Raw genomic sequence first — 19,317 nt, 5'->3', positions numbered from 1 at the left:
AGTTGTGGCAGAAAGCCACCTTGTTTCTCCCCAAAATCTCTGCCCTGTGACACTGTGACTAAAATCTCTGAGCAGCAACCATTTGATTAGGGTGGGTCAGCACGGAGGGGACCACACCCTGGCCGGTCTCTTTAGGTGACTTGAACTGGCTGCATTCCTGAGGGAGGGGGGAAACCTGCTCCCTCTGCCTACGGGACTGGCATCAATTACCGGGGTGGGGGGTTTCTACCTGGGGAGCTGGAATCTGCCCAGTAACAGGTGATGTATTTCAAACTGGTTGGCTGACAGCCAACTGGGGCTGACCTCCACTGGCCCAGGTGAATGAGGTCACAGGGGCTATATAGGTTGGGAGGGGGACGAGGCTCTTCTCTCTTCGGCCATGAGGTGAAGCAGCAGCAAAGCAGGGGAGACAGAGGAGCCTTGCCAGCGGGACCTAGCTCTCTCTCTCACCCCAAGACTCCAGAGGGGAAACGGAAGGACTCTGGAAGATGCTTGTGAGTAAGCTACTCAATCGGATTAGATATCTAGCTGGCAGTAACACAGATGCGTAATCAAAAGGCTACCTCAGCCACACTGTTTGCTCTTTAGGATTTCTAAGATATTGCTCAGTCCTGTACCCTAGTTTCCCCTACCCCCTGTAATCAATAAAGTTCTCCTTTTTGACCGGTGTGGGAGACTTATTGAGGGGTGGGTCTAAATTATGCCAGAGAGACCCCTTAGGTCTGCAGACTAAGGGAGACTTTACTTTTTGCCCCCTGACTTGGGGAAGTGCCCCAAGTGCCCGTACCCGGTCGAGTACCTGTCGGACTATTAGGCCTGTGTTTCCCCGAGGACACAGGGCCGAGGCAGTCCCTTCTAGGGGTGGTGGCGGCACGTTACCCCCAGACTAGCGAGTGTGCTCCGGGAGAGGGGTCAGCCAAGCATAAGGTGCCCCTAGGGAGGCATTCGGAGTCTGGGAGGTGGTCAGGTGCAGGGAGGTGGGCGGCTCAACGCAGGAGCGCCCCCTACTGGCCCGCCACACAAGTTACTACCCAAGTCCATATGAGCTGTTAATTATCATCTTACTACCTTCTAGGTGTGTGCAAAGGATTCTTTGAGGACACGCTTCTGGTACGGAAGCTAAACCAACTGGATTGTAATTGTATTACAACTGTACTGTAAGGGCCATGGCCAGTCCTACCACAAGGTAGGACGATGCTTCCCAACTGTGTGATGCAATAACAAATTTAGATGGTAAGAATTCTATCCTTTTCAGCACTATCATAACTTCCACAAGAAAAGACACTTTAGCTGTGTTTAGCTCACAAATGTAGATTTGGGTCCATCATATTATTTCACTGTTTCATTTTCTCTGTTTTCAATCATTATCCAGGTTGTGTTTCATTTTCTCTGTTTTCAGTCATTATCCAGGTTGTGTTTCTTAATCACTTTCACCTCAATTCAACTATTCTTTGTTTACTTACTTAACCATTCCTCTATTTTTCCCTACTTTCTTTATAATTTCACTGCTACCATTTTATCCCTTTTTGCAACTTTTTTCTTATTCTCCCATCAGTTCTATTGCATAGAAAAGTGCAATATATGGGCTGATTACTGTATCTATGGTTTTTCAGCTGAAAATATGGCTTTTGCATGATATTTTTGGTTTTAGACTATTCATCATGCCATACACTCTTAAATGAAACAGTTGAATTACTTGATGCATTTAATGAACTCATGATTCATCAATATATGAAACTAGCTAAGAGCACTCCACATGATAACCAGCTATGGGTATGAATGCTGGCACCAGTGGCACATTTCTTTGCATTTCAGAAATTTATTTGGCTAAAATCCACTCATCAGAACTGGTGACCTTTGTCCTCATCTCTCCAAGTCAGAAGCCTCATAATCCCTAATTCCTACTCAAATATAGTTTACTTGATTACAATAAAACAACTGATGGCCTTTTCATGACATCTGCCAGAAAAGCCAACATTTCAAATCTTGTTGTTGTTCTTGTTCATTGGCCCATAATAAGTAAGTGTACCAAATTTGAAGATTTCAGTTCACTGGGAATATAGATATGCACTGTCATTAAATTAGTCACTGACCTGTTACAAATATTTCTCTATTATTAGATATGCCATTTAATTAGGGTTCACTTAAAAATCAGTTTAATCAGGATGTCTCCTAGTGCTAAAGAATTTAAGTCCAATGATACTTATTGGCAGTGACTGCTTCTTAATGGAGACAGTAACTCTGCTTAATTGGGACGCCCAAGGGTGATTTAGTATCACTAAAGTTTGTACATGCATGTCATTCTCCTAGGGGTTTTGTCTACTCCTCTAAAAACAGCTTTCAGCCTCTCTCTCAAGCAGTGACATATTCATAAAGCATATGAAATGCTTCATCATTGCCTTATCCCATTGGCAATATGTGATGAAATCAAAAGCAAAAGGTTAATATGGTTGCCCTTACACAAGAGAACACTAGACAAAGAATAATTTGTGACAGCCATGCAAGGTAAAGAAAGGATCTTGATTTTGGAGTATTCAATTAAAAGAAAATCTGGAAAAAACAAGTTATTTCTGAACTTGTAGGAAGTGTCACTGCATAAAGACTGATATATCAAAGAAACAACACTATAGGCCTCCTAGAAATGGTCTATATACTATTTTCTGAGAATTACTAATTTAGGTTTTCTCCTTTTATTTATTTTTTAAATTTGAATCCATGACCTCTTATTTTGTTTATTATTTGGTTGGTTGGTTGGTTTTGCTTGTTTGTTTTTAATAGTTCTAATCTTTCAGCTACCTTCCTGAAATGGAGCTGTTTGGATATATTTACCTTCTTCTTTACTTTTGTGAAAATATTGGCTCACATATATTTATAAATCTTACTGTAAAACCTTTGAAGTCTTTTTATTTCTCACTATTTAGAAAGAACTGGAAAATACTTGTATTATTTCTTTAAATGACACCTCCCCCTGAGCATGAGTAGATTTTTAAAAAATCTATTAAAGAAGCAAATCAGGAAAGAGAACTCAGAAATGTCTGCTGTGTGTAGATGACATGAGGGGCATGTGTGCATGACACTTTAAAGCAGACTAAATACTTTTGTACCGCATTAATGGTGTCAGTGTTTGCATGCCTCAGCAGTGTATTGCACATTTAATTCCAACTGCTGTGGCAAATTCAGCAGTGTAATTGCCTTAAATGACTTGGGGTGCAACAAACTAAAACTCCTTCAAGGAGTTTTTCCTTCAAGGAATTTTAGTTTGCTGTCCTACCAGCCGTGGAGTGAAGCACCGGGCTCTGTGCAGCTCAGGGACTCTGCAGGAAGCCCTGTAGGTAGCCTGGCAGCAGCTCAGGAAAGCAGGCTGTGCCCAAGAGAGGGGGGGAAAAAAAAGCAGCAAACCTGATCTCCCTTCCCCCCCCAAGCCTGCCTGCCTGAGCTTCACAGAGGCCCAGTGCTTCCATCCGTGGTTGTGGTGCCCCCCAGGACCACCTGAGCCAGGTGCCTGCAGGCAAATGCCACCTGTGGGGGACCACCATTACTACAGAGGGAAGCATTGCCCCCCCTCCCCACAACCCAGAGACCACTCTGCCCTCCGGCAGCTTGTTCTCCCCTCCCCACCGCTGGAGAGGCAAGTAAGTTGGGTGTCTGCACAACATGAGGGTTTAATTGGTTCTAAATTTAAGCAGGGTTTTTAAAAATCCACCACTTGAATTTAGTGCCCCTATTTCATCTAGACACACACTAAACTGCTATTTATGATCACTCCCAGGCCCACAATCTAGCTCAAATGTACTTGGCATTCACATTAAAAAACCTCAGCATGCCTCCCTAGTGGCAGAACCTACCCACTCTAAAAAACCCAAATGCCAGGCTTCCTCTAAATGTGCCCTGCATTTCAGTTTATTCAGTGCTCACATAAACTCTGCAGGCTGAAAACAGCATCAGTTTGCCAACAGCAATCTCAAAACAGCTGGTTCCAGATTTCCAGCTTTTCTCTACCCCACTTCCTGTCTCAACTATACATTATTAGGACTATACACAAAAGGAGCCACATAAGAAAATGAATTCACAGTTTCATAGTGCTTAGGGTTGGAAGGGACCTAAAAAGTTCATCAGGTCCAACCCCCTGCCCCAGACAGGAATGAATGCCAGGGTCATAACACCTTAGCCAAATATCTGTCCAGCCTCCTCTTGAAGACCCCCGAGGTGGAGAGAGTACCATCTCCCTTGGGAGTCCATTCCAGAGCCTGGCAGCCCTAACTGTAAAGTAATGTCTCCTGATGTCGAGCCTGAACCTTGTCTCTAACAATTTGTGACCATTATTCCTAGTAACCCCTGGTGATGCCCGGGGGAACAGAGCCTCCCCCAATTCCCGCTGGTCCCCCCGGTGAGCTGGTAAATGGCCATCAGATCCCCTCTCAGCCTTATTTTGTGGAGGCTGAATAGATTCAGGCCTTTTAGCCTCTCATCATAGGCCTGATCTGCTGCCCCTTGACCATGTGAGTGGCCCTCCTCTGGACCCTCTCAATGCTAGCCACGTCCCTATTGAAGTGCGGTGCCCAGAACTGGACGCAGTACTCCAACTGTGGCCTGACCAATGCAACATAGAGGGGAAGGATCACTCCCTGGACCTGCTTGTGATGCATCTGTAGATGAATGACAAGGTGCAGTTAACCTTACCACTTCCTCACATTGGCAGCTCATGTTCATCCCAGAGCCAGCAGTGACTCCAAGATCCCTTTCTAGTGCTGTGTTGACAAGAAGGGTGTTCCCCAGCCTATAGGTGTGCTTCTGGTTCCTTCTTGCTAGATGCAGCACCTTGCACTTGTCTGCATTGAATTCCATCCTGTTCTCTACCCACCTCTGTAATTTGTCTAAATCTAGCTGGATTCATAGAAGGGTTTTGCTCAAGGAGCAGAAACAGGACATTTTCCTGAATCGATCAGGAGTCAGTCTACACACTTTTTCTCTCATGACCAAAATAATATAGATGATGACAGAGTTCACAGTCATCCCAAAATAAGAGGGATATACATATCCACAGTGGTATAAATAGAGAGTATCCCAAAATACACTAAAACTTAGCCCCCGTCTAGATTACACAGTTTTTTTGTTTGGTTTTTCTTTTCCAGCATAGAACATGGAGATCCACCTTACATCAAGGGAGAAGGAACTGTCAGCAACTACAGGATTATCATAAAAATTGAGAGCTGGGGTCTGCAGGATTCAGTTTAGTCCCACTGGTCTCAGGTAGTTTATGGACTCAGGTAGGCATCATAGAAACAATCTCCCAATTTATACTTGGAAAGTCTTGTGGTGTGTTAGCTGGTTTGGTTTGATTTTGTGTCTTTCTTTCCTTGTAAGCCAATCTATTTTCAACCATGATGGTGTCACTATATAATACATACTAAGCATGTATGTAGGCTAAACAGGTAAACCCTTACTACCCTAGAATTAATGTCTGTAACAGGCTTATCTTTTTGGAGCTTGGGTTGAGTCCCAGGATCAAAGGTCTGCTGTTTAATTGGTGGAGACCGCCCACCAATCCAGAGGCAGCACAAGGGAAGCAATGTCCTGCCCTTTTCCGAAGGAAGGGGCAAGGAGCAGCTGGACCTGAATTGGAACTGCACCAGCCAGGTCTGGAGAACTTTGAAGGTGGAGCCCCTGAAGAGTATAAAAGGGGAGCATGCTCAGCAGGCTGGGGAGAGATGACAAGGGATGGTGAGGAGAGAGGAGCTCCAGAGATGGCCATCCTCGGGAACCTGCTTGAGCTTCAGTGGTGCCTAAATCAGTGCATGGGGATCAGGCTCTAGCAGCCGCTGCAGACAGCTTGAGTCTGTGAACCCAGCAAGAGGCTTGGCAGCCGGTGTACAGATCAACACACAGAGAGCTGGCCCTGTAAGCAGCTTGCAGCTACTAAGACTTCACCCATTGCACAGGTCAGCACATGGAGAACCACCTTGGAAGCAGCTCGCAGCTGGTCACGTTAGTCCCAGCCCTAGGTCGAGTGACCAGAGCTCCGCAGTTCAGCTCCACTTTTAACTAAAAGAGCCCCAGTGCCCAGAGCAGGGCCCAGGAAAGGGGAGAACCCCAGTGTGAGACCAGGGAGATGGAGCCTACAATGGCTTGGCTCCCACAGGAAATAGAGAGCCCTGGGTGTCCAGTGCAGGACACCAGGCTATCGAGGAGAGTCAGAGGTGCCTCTGGGGAAAGGCTCTTGCAGAATCAGCCACCAGGGAACAAGCCTTGACTTCTCCAGAGAGGAAGCATGAGTTACTGGGAAAGTTGGCCCTACAGGGGAGGCTGACACAGATGAGGAGGGTCTGCCACCTCCACCCTCCATTGCAGGAGGCATGTGTCCACATCCCAGGGCCCTAAAGGGGAGGGGCTTCAGGGAAACTCCTCGAGGAGCTGCTGAGTGCACTCCCTATTTTTGAGGTTGCCGTATTAAAGGGTATATAGCTAGGGGTATTCTTTAAAGGGCCTTATATGGTTTATGTGTTTTAATGTCTTGGTGTGTATATTGGTATTGTTGCTTGTGAAGGTTGAAGGTTTAAAGAAATATTATGGTTAAGTTACTTGGCTTACATAGGTTAATATCCTTATGTGTTAATTGTGTTATATAGGTTGTAACTTATTTGGTTCATATTTAGTATTATATGTGAAATGTGGAACATTATATATAATATTGTATGTTAAGTCTTGTAAATATTCTGTTTTATATTAAGCATCTGTATTTATTCTTGTAATAAATTGTACATAGTTAAGTATTTGGTTTTGGCCTAGCTCTATAGAGAGGGGAAGAAGCCACTCTAGTGACTGACCCCTTCTTCAGCACCCTGCCTGACCACCACCACTGTCATCGGAGGATAGGGCACCACCCCCCCCGGTGTACCTAGGCTACATGCCTAATGCTTCATATTTCATCTCTATTTCATTGAAAATGAAATATGAAATAATTCAACAAATCTCTGAGAGAGACTATTACTAAAGTATAAAGTGAAGAGTAGTTGAACAAATAGTGCTTCCACAACTGAAATTTCCCCCAGTTAATTGTTGGAACTACAATTTCTTGAACAACTAACTAAATATTGTAACTTGTGTCATACTGCACAGCCTCATCTACCAAAGGAACTTGAAGGTAATAAAAAGTTCAAAGGAGTTTCTGAGCACAATACAAAACTGAATCCTTCTTTAGGAAAAAATTCTCATCTTAAAAATATAATTCCCATACCATAGATATTAATGGCATCCTTTAAATTACATTTCCTGAAGGAACTGTACTTTTGGGAACATTCTTGTAAAAAGAAATGCAATCTAAATGAAATTCCAGCAGTTACTTATAAAGCTTTACCATATACATTCTATATATAAAGGTTTACCATGTATACTTCTTTGTTCTCAGCCAGGTTTATTATTCTAATATATTATTTATAAATCCTGTAAAAAGCTAGCTCATTCCTGAGTTAGTTTATGCAGAGACAACCTAGAAGACTGCCATTTTGTCAGTGTACTTTATTAGCTCTGCCTCAAAGGCAGTGGACTTCATGGCAGAAAATATGAACTCAGAGCATTTCTTCTTTCCATGGGTATAGACATTCTTCTCTTAAAGTATGAAATATTAATTTGGAATTATTAGTGATTTTTTTTTTTAAAACTTACATCCTACTGCTCAGTGTTCTAGCCTGACAGAAATCTCTTCCAAAAATTTTGTATCACCAATTATGTATTTATAGAAGGACCTTAATTTTAGTTGCATCTTTGTATACTTAATTTTAATTAAAATTTATTTTAACTGTCAGTATCAATGATACACCATGAAAAGCATTATATCCCAAAACAAAAAAAGTTTCAGTCTTGCATTTTGTAAATAATACAAAAAAACAAAATATGCATTTAATAATATAGGCATTCCAATCCAGCAAGGACTGCTTCCAGCAAAAAACAAACTTGGCAGGTCCTTACGTTTTTAAGTACATTTAATACATCTATAATCTACATGCTTTGTGGAACTAAAGCCATAGCCTAATCCATACTGCACATTTATTAAACTGTATGAGCATGCTGTAATTATTCACGTTTGATATATAGAGGAATATGGACCAGCTAACTAAACATCTTGCCTGTGTGCAGCAAGGATGCTCTGATGCTCCTATAATTACTTGATTAATGAGTCTGCTGGAGCATTGTAATTACCGTGCTCAAGCAGACTTCAGTGTCACATGTATCAGCATCCCTGCACTGAAAAATGGCGGTCAGTGTGCTTTAACTAAAGCTTATTCAATGAGCTTTAGTTAAAGCACCCCGACCACTTTTTCAGCATGGGGACGCTGATACATGTGATGCTCCGGGCATTTTATTTAGAGCAGCTCTTGGAGCCACTCTAATGAAAGCACCCCTCCCCCAGACATTCATGCAGCACATGTATAAAAACCCTTTGATTTTAGAAGGAGGTAGAAAAATCTTATCACTGGAACCAAAGCAACTCTCTGATTTAATTTGAGAGAGAAATTCTTTCCCACCTAATATCCAGTCATCATATACCCTGAAGCGGAATGTTTGTCCTCCCTTATCATGCTGAACTAACCTAGAACTAATCTTAGTTTAACTTCCAACGCTGTAGTTATTCAAGCATCCATCCCACTCCTATTTAAATCCCATTAAACTATTTGCTTCAATTTCTTCCTCAAGTGAATTCTACCTATTAATTAGATTGTGTAAAGAAGTACCCTTCTCAAATTTGTCTATGCCAAATTTAGTACAAACCAACTTCATTAAATGTCCACTAGTTCTTGTAATACAAGACTGGATGAAAGGGAACAAGTGATCACTCTTACCTAACCCCTTCATTGCTTTAAACTATTTAAAACTATAATTTTACCCTTTACTGTTCTCTCTAAACTAAATTATCCAAATCTCTTCAATCTGTTCAGCTATATACACCTGACCTAACCTTTCACCATCCTATTTCTTTCTTTTCAGAATATTTTACATTTCCTAGAATCCATTTTAAATGGTAGGCATATGATTCTTATGTAAAATATGAACATTAAAGTTTGCATAAGGTTGCAATCTTTTTTTGCATAGCCAGAGCAAGGCAGAAAAGCTTCAGTCTAAAGAAGAATCACCCTCATCCATTTTCCTCCATAGGGCACCAGAAGAGAAATATTGTGGCACCATTGTCTGTCTCTGAAAGGAATGTTCTAAAATTAGCCATCAAAATGGCCACTATTTCATTCTCTGCCTCCATATACTGTTGTTAACCATCTTCACGTTGCTCAGGTTTTACGAGCTGAGATAGTTCCAACTTCAGTACTTTCTGGGTTAGTCTACCACTAGATGTGTTACTGCACATTAGTCTAATTTACTGCGCAGTACAGGCACATGTCTACACATGCATGCCCTTACTGTGCAGTAAAAATGGCTAATCATGACTAAATTTGTTACCTACATTTGCAGGTATCAAATTTTGTCACAATTAGTTAATGCACAGTAATGTACATGTAGATGTGACCTGGCACTAAGTTTAGTGCCAGATCTGCCCTGCCACTAGGGGGCCAGTCTGAGCCCAGCCCCAGGGCTCCTGGCTAGGAGCCTCTCCTGGCCCAGGGCTGGGCTGCATCTGTAGTATCCCCTCGCTGTAGGCTATAAAAGCCCCCAGCCATGTGCCCTGGAGCACACTTCACAAAAGCCAGAGAGAACTGCTGGCCCTGTGTGCCCTCCCTGGATAGGCCACAACCTTGAGCTGCTGCTCAAGGTGTGTGCCCCCCCTGGATAAGCCTGCAACCTTGAGCTGCTGCTTGGCCATTGCTGGGCCACACAGCTGTCCAGCCACCCACATTGAGCCAGGTGAGTGGTGCTGAGGGATGCAGCCTGCTGCACCCCCTGTCCAGCTCAGTCAGCTTCCCAGGACTGCTTGCAGGCTGCCTCTGGTAGCAGGGCCAGCACCAGCTCCCTGCTGCTTACCCCCAGCATCCTGCCCTGCATCTACAGGTGCTATGCAACATATCCTCTGCTGTGTGGTTTCCAGTTCCTTGCTGTGACCCTGTGCTGGGCACTGCTGGCAACTGCCCAGGGCCAGTGACAGAGGTACAGCTTCATGGGAGCCCAAAGCCCTGGCACAGAATGCAACATGTCATCCTCTTCCTTCCCTTTGGGGCTCAGGCACACCTACATTTGCATGCCTGTGCCATCCACCTGGATTCCCAACTGGAGCTTGGAGGAAGCTGGTGACCTTGTGGTGCTCTGGTGTGGCACAGAGGTCCAGAGGCAGTTTGAGTGGTGTTGGTGCTCAAACACCCACATTTATGAGGCCTTACAGGATGGGATGCAGGAGTGAGGGCACTCCCAGTTGGTGCAGCAGTGCTGCATAAAGGTCAAGGCCTTGCAGGCACAGTGGGTGGCTGTGACTGACCACAATCATCAGTCCAGTTGTCCCTGCAAGACCATGCCCTTTGAGTAGCATCTGACCCAGATTTTGGTGCCCCAGGACCCAGGCCACAACCCTGCAATTTTTATTAGTATGTAGCCTCAGACCCCGCCACAAGGAATGGCCAACTGTGTCACTGATGGCTGTCAGCAGTACCAGCTCTTCCCTGGGTGGGCCCTGTGGCCAGGCACCAGGCACCGGCCTGCCGCACACCGTGGGCTATGGACAACCAGGCACAGCTGGATGCTGTCACCAACAGGGAGGCCTATGCCAAGCTGCCAGCCTTGCCAGTGCCGAATGTGTTAATTCCCACATTGGAGGGAGGGCCCTCTACCCCAGTGCCTGTCTCTGCCCCTGGCCCTGGCCCTGGCCCCAGCCCCACCCCACTATCCCTGCCCAGCCAGCCTGCATTCCCCTGGCCCTAAGTTACCCCTCCACAGCAATCAGAGAGGTGGGACAGTTCAAAACTTTATTGAGATGCCCATGTTCCCACAGCTGTGTGGGAACGGGCCTCTCATACCCCAAAGAAGGCATCAATGCTGGCAGTGATGTCGTCCTCAGTAGCAGGGGGCAGGGATATGTAGCACTGCCCCAAATAGCCCTCCAGCCAGTGGCAGAAGTTCTGGAGCAGCCTGGGTTCCCCCCCCAAAACACTGATGTAGCTCAGGATCCCAAACCAAGAGTGCAGGTGTGCCTGGGGCACCAAGAGGATCAGCAGCAGCAGGGAATACTGGCTTGGGCATCCCTCAGCCTGCACAATCAGCTCATCATGCACTGCCCAGGACACGCACAGGAGGGGCACACTCAGAGGGCAGCAGCGACATGGCAGAGGGCTGGCCCCAGGGAACCTCCCCAGAGACACCCCCAGCAGGGAGGACAGGGGCTTGGCCAGCTCCTCATCCCAGTTTTCTGGGAGCCCTGCACCCCTTTACCCCAAGCACCTGTGGCTGGGTGGCAGCGCAACAGAGTAATTAGCCTGCAGGGAGAAAGGGGTGGAGCAGGGTCTGGAGCCACAGCAGCAGTTGCTGCCAGCAGCCTAGCCTGGCCTGTTCTCCCCTAGAAAGGGGATTGGAGAGGCAGGCTGCCTGTGCCCAGCACCCAGTGGATCACTGGCCCCAGGGGAGTGCATACAGACAGGGGGCTTGGCCAGCAGTCACCTGTGCCTAGGCCTACCCAGCCCAGCTTACCATGGTCCTTGGACACCTGCACATGGCTGACCCCTGATTTGAGGCCAGACAGCACAGCCCCTGGTGCAGAGCATCTTGTCTGTGAAATGTTGCAAACTCTCACAAAAGACTTCTCTCTATAGGAGCAACATCTGGACACATGGGAGAAGCTGCAGGCCCCAGCTGGGATGCCAGCTCAGGGTCACAGCCACCCAGCACCAGAGCCCTCCACATGCACTGGCTATGCCAGCAGCACATGCAAGACTGGACCTTTCTGCTCCAGCAGCTGGTAACAGTGTAAATTATTCCCAGGTGCAGCATCTACATGTGTGCCCAGGACAGCAACAATTTGAGCCAGGGCAGAGCAGGCCTGGACTGGCAAGATACGGGGGTCAGCCCTAGGCTCCATGTTGTGGCAGTGGTCAGCAGAGAAGCTGGCTGGGGCATCAGGGTGCTAAAAGTGAAAAGCCATGTGGCTTGGTGGCAGGCAGAAGTTTGGCCCCCGGCTGGCTGGGCTGACCAGGTGCAATTTTCACCCATGATCAGCATCTTTAGCTTGGAAAAACATAGGCTCAGGGGTGAACTGATGGCCACCTATAAGTTTATCAGGGGTGACCACCAGGATCTGGGGGAACGTTTGTTCACCAGAGTGCCCCAAGGGATGACTAGGTCAAACGGTCACAAACTCCTGCAAGACCATTTCAGGCTGGACATAAGAAAGAATTTCTTTACTGTCTGAGCCCCCAAGGTCTGGAACAGTCTGCCAGCGGAGGTGGTTCAAGCACCTGCTCTGAACACCTTCAAGAGTAAATTGGATGCTTATCTTGCTAGGATCCTATGACCCCAGCTGACTTCCTGCCCTTTGGGCAGGGGGCTGGACTCGATCTCCCGAGGTCCCTTCCAGCCCTAATGTCTGTGAAATCTATGAAATCTATACATGTGTTTAATTACAGTAAATTACCCCAACAGTACTATTTTATGTTGGCATAAATTAATTTACTGAGGCCTAATTCCACTGCACATGCTGTAGCAAAACCCCCAGTTTTTTCTTTTTTTTTATTTTAAAATGCATTCACTCCCCTTCCCCAAACATTTCTGACTTTTTCTCTCCCTCTCTGTTCCCTATAGATAAGCATAAGTAAGCTAAGATGTAGGATAAACTTTAACATTTTATTTTAGGTAGTAAGTTTTATTTTTGTCTCCCCTCTTTGCAAATAAGTGCCCTGCTATTTTGATATAGATATCCACTGTTTTATAAGTGATAATTATTGTTTGTATTTTTTTTTACAGCTTTTATATTGTGTGATTACTGTTTTAGGCCTATATATGTAAGTTAGCATAAGTCATGTCAAGTTTCCATCTTGCAGTGTCAAGCCTCCATCTTGTGTCCCCTGATCTATGATTTATACCTACCCCTCCTATGTAACTTGGTTCCTGAATGAATAGGGATGAATGCAGGTGCTTGAGAAACAATGACAGTAGGTCTAAAAATAGCTCCCTCTGAATGAGCAAACCACGAACACCAATACCAGGACCAATGACCCAGCCCTTGAAACCACCCTCAGCATTGAAGAAACAAAAGATGAGGCAAGCCACTATTGTGCCAACACTGCACATGCTCAGTAAGAACACCTAGAGCCCTCTGGAACAGGACTGACCTTGCCTGGACAGGCCCTCCCCATAGGAGATCAGAGGTAGTCTGCCCCATAAAAAGGGGTAGTGAAGACTGACTCCTTGGGACGCCCTCTCCACCTGGACCAGCACCATGCCACACCACCTATCCATGGCCCTGTCAGTGACCCACCTCTGGACAACACCTGCTGGACAAAGACCCCTTTCCAGCCTGGATAGGTAGCTATCACCCCATCTGCTCGTCAACCAAGGACTTGGACTCTGCTTCTTTTCCCTACCTGGACTCCAACTCTTCCACTGAGTCTCTTTCTCTGCTGCCATTGTGAGTGCTTGTGTGTGTGTGAACCAGTAATTTCATAGGGCTGTGTAGTGTGTTGTCTGCTTAATAAAACTGTCGTTTGCCACTGTCTTATCCCCACTGCCTTTTCCCCTGAGCTCCCAGATTTCTGCCTCAGTTTCTTTCCTAGCTGTCTCCTCCTTGCCACCACTTATCTCCCCTCCCCCAATATCTCAGTTGTCTGCCTCAGTTTCTAGCCCCAAGCTCCCTGGTTTCTGTCACTCTCTCTTTCCTGGCTGTCTCCTCCTTGCCACCAGGTTTTTTTCCCTTGCACCAGTGACCTTGAGTAACCCTAGGGACACTTGATCTTAAGTAAACGCCAGCATCAGTGCTTCAGCCAGCTTCTCTCTAGTCGACCAGTTCTAATCCTGGTTCTGGCAACTTTCACTCCCTACACTTTAACTCTCTCTCTCACCTTAACCTTCCCCCAAGTATCCCAGGTACCCCAAGCACACACACACATACTGTACCATCCAAGTTAGGAACTTACTTGTGTGTATGTGTAGGTGGGTGGTATGTGTGTGAACTCATGAGTGTGTGTGTATATATAGATATATGTCATTGTGTGCATGATATATGAATTAGTAATCTGTGTATGTGTACTGAGTGTGTGGGTATTGACAATTTATTTTTGTCTAATTTTTAGTGTGTAGTGTGTATGTGCTTGAATTGGTGATAGGTATGCATATGCCTAGGCTGGTTTGGATGGGTATGTGCCTGAGTGTATGTGTGTGTGTATGCACCTAACTGATTTGTGTATTTATATATGTGCAATTGTGTCACACCCTCCTGTCTAACAGTGCAATATTGAGATCCTGAGCATCGGCCTGACCCCAAAAGGCAACAATGCACACAGTGACACTACTCTGAAGCTAATTAATCTACTCAGCAATAAAGTGCATACGTAGATGCAACCAGTTTCAAAACAAATTAGTGCTTAATTCCTATTTCCTCTATGTCAGAAGAGCTAATCTGCTCTAGTCCTGTACCTGGTGCATATTACTTCCATTTAATCTCTGGCTAGGTGTGATGACCAACACTTTGGATGAAGATCAAGCAGGAATCCAAAGTTCTGTGTGTTTCCTTTCCCTGACTACCTACTTCATGTCCATCTGCATAGACAGGAGAGTAGGAAATCTGTGGAGGCTGATGTCCCCCCTTCACAACTCCCTGAGTTGAGGACATAGTCCTGGGGTAACTGTATTATTTTGAAGAAAATCTGTGATGGGATAAATTCAGGACAAGGGGTGCCACACACAACACAGAGACACACACTGACCCCATGGCTCCCAGAAGCCCTGATGTCAGGGTGGGGTGGAACAGCTTCTCCAAGCTTGTCCACCTGTGGCCCACATGCAGAGGCTGGACTCAGCTGGGAGTGGCCCCTGTGCAGTGCTCCCTGGGCTCCACTAGTCTTCACTGCACAGCCACCCAGGGCTGCCATGTGCAGCCCAGGCCTCAGCAGCAGCTGCAGCAGCAGGATACAAGGCTGACAGTGCCAGGCAGCCATCCCAGCTAACCCTGTGCAGCTGCCTGAACCCTGACCCCAGCCAATCCCCACCCCAGGCAGATGGAACAGTGCTTAGCCTAGCACGACACCCCTCCCCCTACCCCAGGCCACCCCCCTCCCCAGCTTCCAGCCACTGCACAGAAGGAGCCAGGCCAGGTACATGTAGGCAGGGTGGTACCACCAATCTGGGACTTCTGCTTCACTTTTAGCCAATCAGCCAGAATAGCAGGATGGTCTATGAAATCTGGGACTGCCCCAGCCAAACCAGGACCAATGGTCACTCTAGGCACAGAATGATTTATACAGTGACTCCCAATTTGTCCTTTTATTGTTCTTAGTGCCCTAGTTACCTTTTTTCATTCCTTCTGAAATTCTTCTTATCCATGTTTGTGACCACCTTAAGTGGTTACACAGACACAAATTGCAACAATTGCTTCAAGGTTCTAGTTGGAAGAGTCCCAAAACTGAAATATGAGGCTTTCCAACTGAGGTCAGTGCCCAGAGTTGTGCAGGAGGAAAATTACACAGCATGTACATCTACACAGCAGAACAGAAGGAAATGAGCAGCTGTGTTATATGCATCAGTGAAAGTGCCTGTATTATTCATAGCCAGTGTTAGCAGCTTCTCAGTTTCAGAAGCATTACCAATACACATTTTTTTACAAAAGGAAACAAAATCTGCAATTCTTGAGCACACATCTTCAAGTGCTATCTATAAGCAGCCTATCTATTGAAATAATGTGTGCTAGAAATATGCTGCTCATTGACAATCCAAGATAACCAAGGGCTTATTGATCTTCTTTCTTCCTCCTTTTCTTTCAGAAAGCAAAAGCGTGAACAATAAAGAACTACTGTTGAGATAAAACACACTAAAGAACTTACATCAAGTATTACACGGGGAAATACTGAATACAGGATTATCTGCAAGTTACTATACAAACTCTCTATGCAACCTTTATGGGTAAATTTTCCCACCCTACCAATCTTTCCCTCAATATATAACTGCTGGCAACATAGCAAAGATAATATCAAATATGCACCTCCCCAGAATTAATAGCTACACAGACATTGCACGCACATATGTGCAAACCTGTTGATCTCTATTTCAGGTGTTGGGATAAATATCCACCAAGGAATTCACAATGGGCATAATCTTCCTTTCACTTATTTATATGGAAAACTTAACACCCTTAAAGACAAAGCATCTCAGATGCTAAGTAAAAAGGGGACTAAGCCTAGTAACATCTGCAAAGTGTATTTGTTCATCTTATTGTTCTCATTACATTGTCCCTTTTTCTAACTTATGTTTTCCCCTTTTATTTTCATGCAGTGAGTATGAATGCCGATAAAATAACATGTGGTCAAACCCTATACTCTGAGGTTTGGGCAATTAATACTTGGCAGTTCTGATTTTCCTGACTAGAAAATGAATTAATTTAAAAAAATTATAATATTAATTTATTGTCAAATTGTTTTGGGGCCTTACAGGGAGGTTTCCTATATGAGAGCCTGATCCTACAAGGAATTTGGCAACTCCTGGAAACAAAACCTCTCAGCAATTTTCACAGGGATTGAAGCTACTCGGCATAATCCAGGAAGGAAGCAGCATCTCAATAGATCAGGTGGTTAATTTATTTTCCTCCATAACCAAGTCTACAAAAGCTCATAGGCTTAGATTTCTGAGAATGTCCCCCTGCCAATGGTTTCATCTATATTTAGAAAGCATTTCTCCTGTTTCCAGTGCAGCTGACATCAATATAGGTCTTATTTTTGTTTGCTTAGGGAAGGGAAGGGAAACCCACTTCTGGATTCTAGTGAGACTATTCATCAGAATGAATCATGTAGGATTTGACCCTTTAATTCATGAAGACTATTTTTTAGTGCTTTTCAAAGTCTTAGATCTGCCCATGGATTCCAGTCTTCAGCAGCAGCTACAGTTTCAGCTTTTGGCAGAGCAGCCAAGTCCTATTGACTATGTAGCTGTGAGAAGGTTAAAACTGTAGTTTTGCCTGAGCAGAAAAGGGAAGGTGAGAGAGCTAGAGGTTGAACTCTGTTCCTGCTCTCTGAAGTCATAACTCTGGAGGGGAAAAAATCTTTTTTTTCCCCATACTGCTTTCCCCAAAACAAGGTGTGTGTCTTATTTGGGGCTGTATGGTATGCAAGAAAATATAGTAATGCGTGTCTTTAAAAAACTTGAAATAGGAAACCCCTATATAAATGATAAATATACCTTTATATAAATGGTAAAGTACCCTTATATATATGGTAAAGTATATGTTGAATGAGGCAGGACTCGAAAGGAATCATCATAAAAAGTGTATTTTAGAGCTACACATAAGAGAATGCATTCTTTCTTGCATTGTATATTGCAAGCATATTATAAAAGTACATGATCTGATGCATACTTATATCAGGGAGAGAGACTAATTGATACCAATGATATGGACACAGATAGAATGAAGTTTCCATATACATGTACAACAAAACATTCTTACCTTCTGAAACTCCTGAGTAAACTATTAATTAAATTTGTCTAAACCAATCCTGTTTCCAATGGAAGAATTAACAATATTTTTCTGTGACAGGTATTTCCATTGCTTGCTTTTATCTTCGCATCACAAGCAATCTAACTATTCTCATGCAGAAAATTACTCAGACAGTTTTGCCTCAAACCTATCAGAAATATTCAAACATTTAGCAAAATTCAGTGCAGTAGGGCCTCAATTTACATGGTGGTTGCATTCTTGAAAAAAAAACACTGTGCAAATAGAAATCACATAAAAAAATATCAAGGGTCTGTAGGAAATAAGGGTTTAGTTTCTAGATGTGGCTGATAATTTGACTGATAAATACCTGTGCATGCACGCACCTGCAGTGCAGCACTCAGGCAGTAAGGAACAGAACTTGGCAGCTAAAAGAGCTGCATGCAGCTGGTAAGTCTCGTGTGGTGGAAGGGAAGTGGGAAGGGAAGGGGTGTGGGGGAGCAGATCAACACCCCCCATGGTGAGGCAGGAGTGGGGCAGGGACAGCGGCAGATGCTGCCCAGCTGGGGCAGGGCAGGCATGGGATGGAGCCGCAGCTCAGTTGGGGAATGCAGGGGGGGCAGCTCCTGCCACTTTGCTCACCCCAGGAGGGCATGGGGGAGGCTTGTGCCCACAGATCTGTGTGGGGTGGGGCGGGGAGGGATGGGACAGTGCAGGCAGGCTGCAGCTGTAGGCTGGAGCCAGGGCTGTGCTGGGCTGTTCTCGACAGCAGCTGGGCTCGGGGAGGTGGCTACATGGGGGCTGCAGCCACCCTAAATGTTGCTGTAGCCCCCCCAGTCCTCTTCCAGTGCTTCTGCCACCCTCCCTGGGCCCAGCCCATCTCAGCCCTTGCCAAGAAGAGCCCTGTACAGTCCTGGCTCCACTGCCCCCCCTACCCCCTCCCATGCAGATCTGGAGGACACGCCTCTCCATGCCATCCTGGGGTACATGCAGTGGCAGAAGCCAACTCCCCTACCCCCGCATGCACTCCCTGGACAAGCCACAGCTCTGTCCCATGCCCACCCCACCCAGCTGGGTAGCACCTGCCCCATTCCCTGTCCCACTCCCTCCTTCACTGCAGGGGTTGTTGATCTGCACCCCCATGCCTCTTCCCTCCCCCTTCCCCTTCCACCATAACACACATACCAGCTACATCAGCATGGTGGAGGGAGGGCGGGAAGTGACCAGCTGATTCTAGACGCATCTGCACATGTTGGCGACAATGCTGCACCACATAAAAGTGAATCCATACCATGTACAAAAATAAAGGGTCACAATTAATTGACCATGCATAACTAAAACCATGCAAAAAATATTGTGTAAATAGAGACCCGACTGTATTTATAAGCCAAGCTTTTGGCCATACCTGTGTAACTAACTGAAAATAATGGATTTAGAAAACTAAAACCATAGATATCTTCACCAGACCACATATGATAAATTAATAATGCTGCTGATTTATTTACAGCAAAAAAGCTGACATTTCTGACTGAATAGAAGTGAGAACACAAACCTTCTGGTGCTAACATATCTGTGACATCCTAACATATTGGATGCCAGAATACTGCAACAACCTTATCGAAGCCTTAGTGATAAGACCAGGCATCAGTGAAGAGATTGTAACTACATGGAGACTAGATAACGTAGTTGTCAAGACAGAGTTTTTTACAGCCATTATTTTCTCAAGGTAACAATTGGATACTTTTTCCACCAACCTAAAA

At 45.3% G+C, this 19,317-nt stretch overlaps 1 protein-coding gene and 1 long non-coding RNA gene across 3 annotated transcripts in view; one reads left to right on the top strand and one right to left on the bottom strand.

Annotated features, from left to right (window-relative positions):
- Positions 1-19,317, bottom strand: part of GRM8 (glutamate metabotropic receptor 8) — a 599,685-nt gene that overhangs the window by 387,851 nt on the left and 192,517 nt on the right. The gene's annotated exons all lie outside the window — the stretch shown is intronic.
- Positions 394-5,241, top strand: LOC149865653 (uncharacterized). The gene is made up of 3 exons (XR_016441748.1): positions 394-494; positions 1,076-1,186; positions 5,133-5,241. It is a non-coding gene; the product is annotated as an uncharacterized LOC149865653 (long non-coding RNA).

The sequence above is a fragment of the Crocodylus siamensis genome, chromosome 4 (assembly GCF_052110815.1).
Source record: "Crocodylus siamensis isolate JL-2025a chromosome 4, ASM5211081v1, whole genome shotgun sequence".
Taxonomy (NCBI): Eukaryota; Metazoa; Chordata; order Crocodylia; family Crocodylidae; genus Crocodylus; species Crocodylus siamensis.
The sequence above is the reverse complement of the archived record's forward strand: the minus strand, read 5'-3'. Positions and strand labels throughout refer to the sequence as shown.